Source organism: Ovis canadensis, chromosome 10 (genome assembly GCF_042477335.2).
Source record: "Ovis canadensis isolate MfBH-ARS-UI-01 breed Bighorn chromosome 10, ARS-UI_OviCan_v2, whole genome shotgun sequence".
Taxonomy (NCBI): domain Eukaryota; kingdom Metazoa; phylum Chordata; class Mammalia; order Artiodactyla; family Bovidae; genus Ovis; species Ovis canadensis.
In genome coordinates, this window is record NC_091254.1 from 51,971,716 (window position 1) to 51,981,508 (window position 9,793).

Sequence of the window (9,793 nt, forward strand, 5' to 3'; positions counted from 1 at the left end):
TTAATTTCTGTCTAAAATGCTGAAAGATTTGCAATTTTTTTAATGAAGGTTAATGTTCATTTTTTTAACTCAGATATACTTTTTTCATATTATATTTTTATATATTTCATAAAACAGCTATTTGATGAATGTATAGTCAAATACCTATCACTAGTAATTATATATATATATATATATATCTATCTTTAGGGTTATTTTATTGACTCATAAATGTACAATTGCTTCATAAATCCACACTTTAAACTTTAAAGAATAATGCTTTATCTCATTACAACATAAATCTGGCTAATTGTTTTTAAAAACCTGAGGATTGGTATGCTTTAAACCCTCAAATTTTACTAATCAGATATGGTATAAAGTTCAAGTTTCCCACATAAAATATATATACTTTAGATATATTTCTTTCTCTTATAGTCCCTTACTGAGCAAAACTGCACAATCCATGTTTTCCCCAATTTAGGAAACATTTTTCAGGTCACTTTTACTTTACATGTTCTTTCTCTGTGTTTGATGTTATTTATAAGGAGACTAAATTCGACCTTTCAAACTCTGTTCCTATATATTATCATATCTGCATTTGGGAATTTGAGCCTGGCATGTATTAGGCAAGTAAAATCTATTTTTTCCAAAAAAGAAAATACTAATTAATTAAAAAATTAAATGGCAGTAAAATATGTCATTTGCTCATAGATAAAATAGATTTCTTGAATTCCTCTTTAGAATTGTGTTAGATAGCATTTTTATAAGCTTAAAAATTAAGCTTATAAAGAAGCTATACAGTATTTGTTTCATGAATTAACAATTATCTAATACCCTTTTTGAATAATTTTGTGAACAATTTAATTTTTTAATCTTCACAGGATTATCTTGTGGTATTTCAATATTCATTTTATAGATGAAGAAGTAGGTTCAAAATATTTAAATTGTTCAATGTCACACAGAGAAGCAACAAGGCAACATTGGAGCATAGTTCTGGGTTCCAAGCTAATAATCTTCTGGAATTTTTTTGATGATGTGCATTAGGCACTGAAGACAAGCTTTAGGGATAGAAACAAAGAGCCCAATAAAGAGCTGGTTCTTTCCGAATTTAATTTATAGCAAATTATTTTTTTGTGAATAAATTTTAATTAAACCAGACATTGATAATGATACTTAAAATTAGCTAAAATTGTTCATTGAGTTTATGTTTTTGTTGCTTTATTAAAAAAATATTTTAAGGAAGTTATTCTAGCTAAACTCTATAGATAACCTCAGCATTGACTGTTATATACTTAAATATAGTATACTGTAGCTGGACTTTTATATTTAGTAGTTTTTCAAGTTGAATACACTCATTTTGACCTCTATGCCTCCTTCAAAACCAACATTTTATTGACTTTAGCTATGTTGATTTTTCAATTGAAAATAACATTCCATTCATTTGAAAGTTCATTTGTTACAGCTTTCCATTTAGAAACCCCTGAGTCTTGATTTAATGTTATTTTCTTGCAGACACTAAAGTTTGTAGGTCAATCTTGAAGAATGAGGATAACCACAAATATAGCAGATGCCTCATAAAATTATCTTCTACTGCTTCTCTGTGACCTCTGTCAAGGAACTAACACTCAAATCTGTGTCAGCACAAACAGCTGTGGATGTTGCTGTTAGATAGCCATGACCTATCCTCCCAAGGGTAGTGCCCGACTGGGAGGGAACAGTGATTTTCACAGAGTCAATATTATTAACGCCAACATAAATCAGAAAATACTGCTTCAAATATAAAAATTAGATGCCGTAGTTCATAAAAAGAAGCAAACTTCCCTTCTAATAAATCAAACGAAGTTCTATGTAGATGTTTATGGAAATGATAACAATGACAATCGTGTAAAGATTTTTATATCCCTCAAAACTTAATTTATAATAAATGTGTAAATGAATATAGAAATTGTGGATTTATTTTCCAGAGAAATACATTAGAAATCATAATTTTCTTTTCAGTTGGATGATCATTTTAGCAAAACTTTATAGTGCAGGGTGGTAGAAGTAACCATTACAGCTATTTTTATTGTTTCACTGATATCCACATCTTGTCTTGATAGACTAATTCTTTAGCAGTAAAGAAAATATAGAACTAGAAATTATATTTACGTGCTTAAATATTTTTACTAAAATATAAATTCCCATTTTAAAATTTTCCATTTGATTAATTTCCCTTTCTATATATAAACTAATTTATGATTCACTTATATAGAAGTATATATCATAAACTACATAAATACATCCTATATAAAATGATAATACATATTACAATAAATATAAGTACAATAAATACACATAATTTACATTCATACATACATGTTCTTGAATAAATTGCTTATCTTTTATTTTCTAAATTGCTTTGACACTGCATGACATTTACCATAAAATGAAACCCAAGAAAATGTTTAATAAAGAGAAAATGGCCATATATGTTTAATTAGCATATATGTACTTCAGTTTAAACATAGCAAACTCCATAGATTTGCATAAGCTTAGGAGTATAAATTAAAATAACCAAATAGTTTTGCACATTGAAATGTGTAGAAACATTTTGGTTGCTAGTTAGGATTAGCAGTTCTGTGAGATTGCAGTCTTAAACTATTCACAAGTTTGTTATTTGTGATTTTGCTCCCTAGATATCCAAGGAAGCAGAGAGACTCTTAAAACAAAACAAAACAAAACAAAACAAAAACACACGCACACAAAGGCATAACTCTTGGAATTTTTAAAAGTTGTGAGGACACATTAAAACTATGTTAACAGCTAAAAAAATAAATAAAAATAAATAAAAGATAATGAGTACATTTGCCAAATTAAAAAAAAAGTTCTGAGGAGCAACTGGCAGTGTACAAACACATACTATTTGATGTAAACAGTAACACTGTAAAGGAATCAGAGAAGATGCAAGGATAATTAGAAAAAGCTGACATTTTAGAAAAGACAGGAATTTTTTCTTAATAGAGAGATTAAAAAAAAAAGTAGACTCTAGATAGAATCTAAATAGTTCAGTTCAGTTCACTTCAGTCACTCAGTAGTGTCCGACTCTTTGCAACCCCATGAATCACAGCACACCAGGCCTCCCTGTCCATTACCGACTCCCGGAGTTCACTCAGAGTTGCGTTCATCGAGTCAGTGATGTCATCCAGCCATCTCATCCTCAGTCGTCCCCTTCTCCTCCTGCCCCCAATCTCTCCCAGCATCAAAGTCTTTTCCAATGAGTCAACTCTTCTCATGAGGGGGCCAATGTACTGGAGCTTCAGCTTTAGCATCAGTCCTTCCAAAGAAATCCCAGGGTTGATCTCCTTCAGAATGGACTGGTTGGATCTTCTTGCAGTCCAAGGGACTCTCAAGAGTCTTCTCCAACACCACAGTTCAAAAGCATTAATTCTTCGGCGCTCAGCCTTCTTCACAGTCCAACTTTCACATCCATACATGACTACTGGAAAAACCATAGCCTTGACTAGACAGACCTTAGTCAGCAAAGTAATGTCTCTGCTTTTGAATATGCTATCTAGGTTGGGCATAACTTTCCTTCCAAGGAGTAAGCGTCTTTTAATTTCATGGCCGCAGTCACCATCTGTAGTAATTTTGGAGCCCCCCAAAATAAAGTCTGACACTGTTTCCACTGTTTCCCCATCTATTTCCCATGGAGTGATGGGACCGGATGCCATGATCTTTGTTTCCTGAATGTTGAGCTTTAAGCCGACTTTTTCACTCTCCTCTTTCACTTTCATAAAGAGGCTTTTTATCTCCTCTTCACTTTCTGCCATAAGGGTGCTGTCATCTGCATATCTGAGGTTATTAATATTTCTCCCGGTAAGCTTGATTCCAGCTTGTGTTTCTTCCAGTCCAGCGTTTCTCATGTACTCTGCATATAAGTTAATAAGCAGGGTGACAATATACAGCCTGATGTACTCCTTTTCCTATTTGGAACCAGTCTGTTGTTCCATGTCCAGTTCTAACTGTTGCTTCCTGGCCTGCATACAGATTTCTCAAGAGGCAGGTTTGGTGGTCTGGTATTCCTATCTCTTTCAGAATTTTCCACAGCTTATTGTGATCCATACAGTCAAAGTCTTTGGCATAGTCAATAAAGCAGAAATAGATGTTTTTCTGGAACTCTCTTGCTTTTTCCATGATCCAGGGAATTGCAAATTTCCCAAATGTATTTCCTCCATGAGTTTGAGAAAAACAAAGAGGCCAGTGTAATTGCTGGAGTGAGCAAAGAGGATTAGAGCAGGAAATGAGGTGAGAGCTAGTAGCTGAGTTACCATGGTGAACTTTCAGCCCATTTCAGCACATTTTGTTCTAGACGAGAGAGGAAACCATTGAAGAGACTAGAACAGAGGAGTGACATGGGAATTATTAGGTTTCATAGAATTTCTTCTACTACTGTGGGGGAAAAATAGTTAAAAATGGGCAATGTAATGTTATAGAGACAAGTTTATAAATCCTAGTAATAAACCAGCTGAAGAAATTGGAAGTGAATGCAGGGATAATTTATAAACCTGGTATGTTTTGATGATTTTAAAGTGTAGCTGACATGAATTGCAATAGATTGAATATGAAGTGAAAAAGAACAAAACCTTTAGTATTATCTGCTTTTGCTCATAGTTCATTTATCCTCTAGTAACTCTTGTTTATTCAAATTTTTGCTACCTGAACACTGTAACTCATTTGAAGTAAAAGTATAGAGCCAGCCAAGCACAAATAGAAAATAAAATACATAACCAGTTTTGTGCTTATTCTACTTTTCCCCCCACAATTATTAATAATTCAATATCCCCATATAATCTTTCCAATAGATATTTACTTTATGAAATCTGAGAAAATAAAAAATTATCTTTGACATTATTCCATGTCTCTTTTCGAATGTCATTAACTTTGAATCCTTTCCTTTCCTAAAAGAATGGAGCTTTCCTTTTTCTATAACTAGTTACACACAGTCTCTTCACAAAGGCCACCTTGTTTAATCATATCTACTGATCTAGGCAGTTAAATAGTTGGTATATTCCAGGCATTTTTCTGTTATATAAGCCATATAATTTAAGTTCATTTTTCTTCACATTTTATAGATAAGAAAACTAAACAAAAGAGTGGTTTATTAGTTTGTTTGGCTTAACAACCCTAGTGAGAATAGATCAGAATTCACACCCTAGTAATCTGGATCTAGAGTCTGTTCTTTTAGCCTCCAAGCAATGGGACCTCATATATAACTCCTCTCCCAATTAGAATTTACTACCTGTAAATTCCTCCAAGTCCTAGTTTTCTAGAGGAACACAAGCTTGGTGATTTCTTTTCTTTCTTTCTTTCTTTTTTTTTTTTTTTTTGTTTTTTAGGTAAATTACATGAAGTAGTAGCTTATGATTTTCCAATTAAAAAGCAAACAAACAAATGGAAAAACAAAGGAAAAGCTGTGCAACACTAATGCACTGCAAGTAATTAAAATGGATAAACTGTCAAAACACCATTCTACTTAAAAATAGCACGGGTTATTGGGTAACACTTTTTTTTTTAATTACATGTCTTAATGTCTTTGTTTATTTGCAAGGAAAAATAGCTCTTTTCAGCAAAAAGTGAGACTATATTATAAACTATCAACATGCTTTGGTACCTAAGAAAAGGAAGTGTGTTGAGACCTCATTAGAACCCATCAACAGAAGTCCTAGAAAGTTTGTCTCTCAATCACTTTCTCTCTGTAGAAGATACTGTGGACATTATTTCTGCATAGAGCATTATCCTCTTTTTTTCACTTCTCAAAGAAAAATGTGTTTGAGAAAATAATTGAAAAATTAGGTCAAAGGAAAATATATGTAACATTTCAGATTCCAACTAATAAAAGTTAAGCAGATTTTTTGTATCTGTGTGTGTATTTAGGACAGAAGATCAGTTCAGTTCTCTGAGCTGTGGTGACTTAGATGGGCCAAATGGGGTTGAAGGAAGGGAGAAACAAAAGGGAGGGGATATACTTACACATATAGCTGATTTACTTCACTGTACAGTAGAAAGTAACACAGCATTGTAAAGCAACCATACCCCAATTTAAAAAATGAAGAAGCACAGTCTTTTAGACCAGATGGGACACAGGAGTGTATACATGCTAAATTACATGTTTTTACATAGTAGTTTCCACAGTTTATTGTGATCCACACAGTCAAAGGCTTTGGCATAGTCAATAAAGCAGAAATAGATGTTTTTCTGGAATTCTCTTGCTTTTTCCATGATCCAGCAGATGTTGGCAATTTGATCTCTGGTTCCTCTACCTTTTCTAAAACCAGCTTGAACATCAGGAAGTTCACAGTTCACATATTGCTGAAGCCTGGCTTGGAGAATTTTGAGCATTACTTTACTAGCATGTGAGATGAGTGCAATTGAGCAGTAGTTTGAGCATTTGGGGCATTGCCTTTCTTAGGAGTTGGAATGAAAACTGACCTTTTCCAGTCCAGTGGCCACTGCTGAGTTTTCCAAATTTGCCGGCATATTGAGTGCAGCACTTTCACAGCATCATCTTTCAGGATTTGAAACAGTGCAACTGGAATTCTATCACCTCCACTAGCTTTGTTCGTAGTGATGCTTTCTAAGGCCCACTTGCCTTCACATTCCAGGATGTCTGGCTCTAGATTAGTGGTCACATCATCATGATTCTCCGGATCATCAAGATCTTTTTTGTACAGTTCTTCTGTGTATTCTTGCCACCTCTTCTTAATATCTTCTGCTTCTTTTAGGTCCATACCATTTCTGTCCTTTATCGAGCACATCTTTACATGAAATATTCCCTTCATATCTCTAATTTTCTTGAAGAGATCTCTAGTCTTTCCCATTCTGTTCTTTTCCTCTGTTTCTTTGCACTGATCGCTGAAGAAGTCTTTCTTATCTCTTCTTGCTATTCTTTGGAACTCTGCATTCAGATGATCTTTCCTTTTCTCCTTTGCTTTTCGCTTCTCTTGTTTTCACAGCTATTTGTAAGGCCTCCCCAGACAGCCATTTTGCTTTTTTGCATTTCATTTCTATGGGGAAAATTCTGAGAGAGATGGAAATACGAGACCACCTCACCTACCTCTTGAGAAATATGTATGCAGGTCAGGAAGCAACAGTTAGAACTGGACATGGAACAACAGACTGGTTCCAAATAGGAAAAAAGAGTACTTCAAGGCTGTATATTGTCACCTTGCTTATTTAACTTCTATGCAGAGTACATCATGAGAAACACTGGACTGGAAGAAACACAAGCTGGAATCAAGATTGCCAGGAGAAATATCAATAACCTCAGATATGCAGATGACACCACCCTTACAGCAGAAAGTGAAGAGTAACTAAAAAGCCTCTTGATGAAAGTGAAAGAGGAGAGTGAAAAAGTCGGCTTAAAGCTCAACATTCAGAAAACGAAGATCATGGCATCTGGTCCCATCACTTCATGGCTAATAGATGGGGAAACAGTGGAAACAGTGGAAGACTTTATTTTGGGGGGCTCCAAAATCACTGAAGATGATGATTGCAGCCATGAAATTAAAAGACACTTTCTCTTTGGAAGGAGAGTTATGAACAACCTAGATAGCATATTCTAAAGCAGAGACATTACTTTGCCAACTACGGTCCGTCTAGTCAAGGCTATGGTTTTCCTGTGGTCATGTATGGATGTGAGAGTTGGACTGTGAAAAAAGTTGAGTGCCGAAGAATTGATGCTTTTGAACTGTAGTGTTGGAGAAGACTCTTGAGAGTCCCTTGGACTGCAAGGCGACCCAATCAGTCCATTCTGAAGATCAGCCCTGGGATTTCTTTGGAGGGAATGATGCTAAAGCTGAAAGTCCAATGCTTTGGCCACCTCATGCAAAGAGTTGACTCATTCAAAAAGACTTTGATGCTGGGAGGGATTGGGGTAGGAGGAGAAGGGGATGACAGAGGATGAGATGGCTGGATGGCATCACTGACCCGATGGATGTGAGTCTGAGTGAACTCTGGGAGTTGGTGATGGACAGGGAGGCCTGGTGTGCTGCGATTCTTGGGGTCGCAAAGAGTCTGACACGACTGAGTGACTGAACTGAACTGAACTGCACTGAACTGACATAGCAGTTTATTAGTTTTCCTATTAAGATACCATAAAGGTAATTTAGCAGAAAACAAATTGTGCACTTGGACTATCCCTCCACAAAATGTGAAACTCTAAAGTGAACTCTTAACAAAACTCTTAAGTGAAATCACAAATGATCACAACAAGTGAAAAAAATAACAAAAACTGAAAAATATAAAGTTAGACAAAAATTAAAGGCCTGTGAGACTACAGTCCTTATGAAAAGTGGACAAATTGCAGAGAGCATCTTTGTTTCTTGTATTGAGAAATCTACAAAAAAATTTAATTATAAACAATTAAAACACAAAAAATAATATTGTAGATACTCATTTATTATGACACAAACACAGCAGACAAATCTTCTTTAAATGCTTGATTCATATTTTCATTTTAATTAATCATTTCTAATCTGTCAAGTTGCTAGTTTATAAGAAGCCATTTATATGTTATTGAAATACTGCATACTACACATAGGTTTCATTTAGGCATTTCAACCATACCTTCAATAAAATAACATAATTGTTTTGCAATAAATTAAAGTAACCTAAAATAGATAAGATTTCAGGATTATGATTGCAAATAAGCACTAAACAGAGTGGTTTATATGACAAATAGTGAGGTCAATCAGAGGGGTTTAATATTAATATTATATTAACTTTCTTTTTAAATTATTGTTTTAAATTAATTTTTATTGGAGTATCATTGCTTTACAATGTTGTTAGTTTTTGCTGTGCAGCAAGGTTAATCAATTTTATGTATACATATATCCAATCTTTATCAGATTTATTTCTATTTAAGTCACCAGATATCACTCCTTATGCTCCCCAGTAGGTCTTCATTAGTTATCTACTTTATACATAATAGTGTAAATATGTCAATCACAATCTCTCAATTCACTCCACTTCCCTATTTCTCTCTGTGGTTACCATAAATTTGATCTTTATATCTATGACTGTATTTCTGCTTTGCAAATAAGTTCAATCCCTATGAGGAACAGTATGGTGGTTCCTTAAAAAATTAAAAATAGAACTACCAAATGAGACAGAAATTCCAATCCTAAGCATAAAACTGAAGAAAACTAGAATTCAAAAGGCTGTATGCACCTTGATGTTCGTTGTATCACTGTTGACAATAGCCAGGACATGGAAGCAGTATTATCTGTTTATCAATATCAGAAAATTGAATTTTCTCTTTTAGACATGGGTACATAACCATTAATAAGTAAGTGAAGTAAGTAAAGTTGCTCAGTCGTGTCCGACTCTTTGCGACCCCATGGACAGTAGCCTACCAGGCTCCTCCCTCCATGGGATTCTCCAGGCAAGAGTACTGGAGTGGGTTGCCATTTCCTTCTGCAGGGGATCTTCCTGACCCAGGGATCGAACCCGGGTCTTCTGCATTCCAGGCAGATGCTTTAACCTCTGAGCCACCAGGGAAGCCCTGCATTAATAGCCACATATAAATTCTTAAGTTTATATGGTCTCTGTAAATAATCAGCAAAAACTAATTATGGTCTATAAACTCCACTTTTATATTTTGGAGAAATATTATGTGATCCAAGCTAGAGTGAGGCAGACACCTACAGCATTATGTTATTCCAACATCACTATCAGGTCTCTGTGCTGTGGAAAATTTGTAAAACAAGGCTGCTTCATATATATATATATATATATATATATATATATATATATATATATATGTGTGTGTGTGTGT

General features: G+C 34.4%; 1 non-coding gene across 1 annotated transcript; it reads right to left on the minus strand.

The window, feature by feature from the left end:
- Window positions 1–9,443: 9,443 nt before the first annotated feature.
- TRNAS-GGA (transfer RNA serine (anticodon GGA)) lies at window positions 9,444–9,516 on the minus strand. The gene has a single exon. It is a non-coding gene; the product is annotated as a tRNA-Ser (tRNA).
- Between the last annotated feature and the right edge of the window lie 277 nt (window positions 9,517–9,793).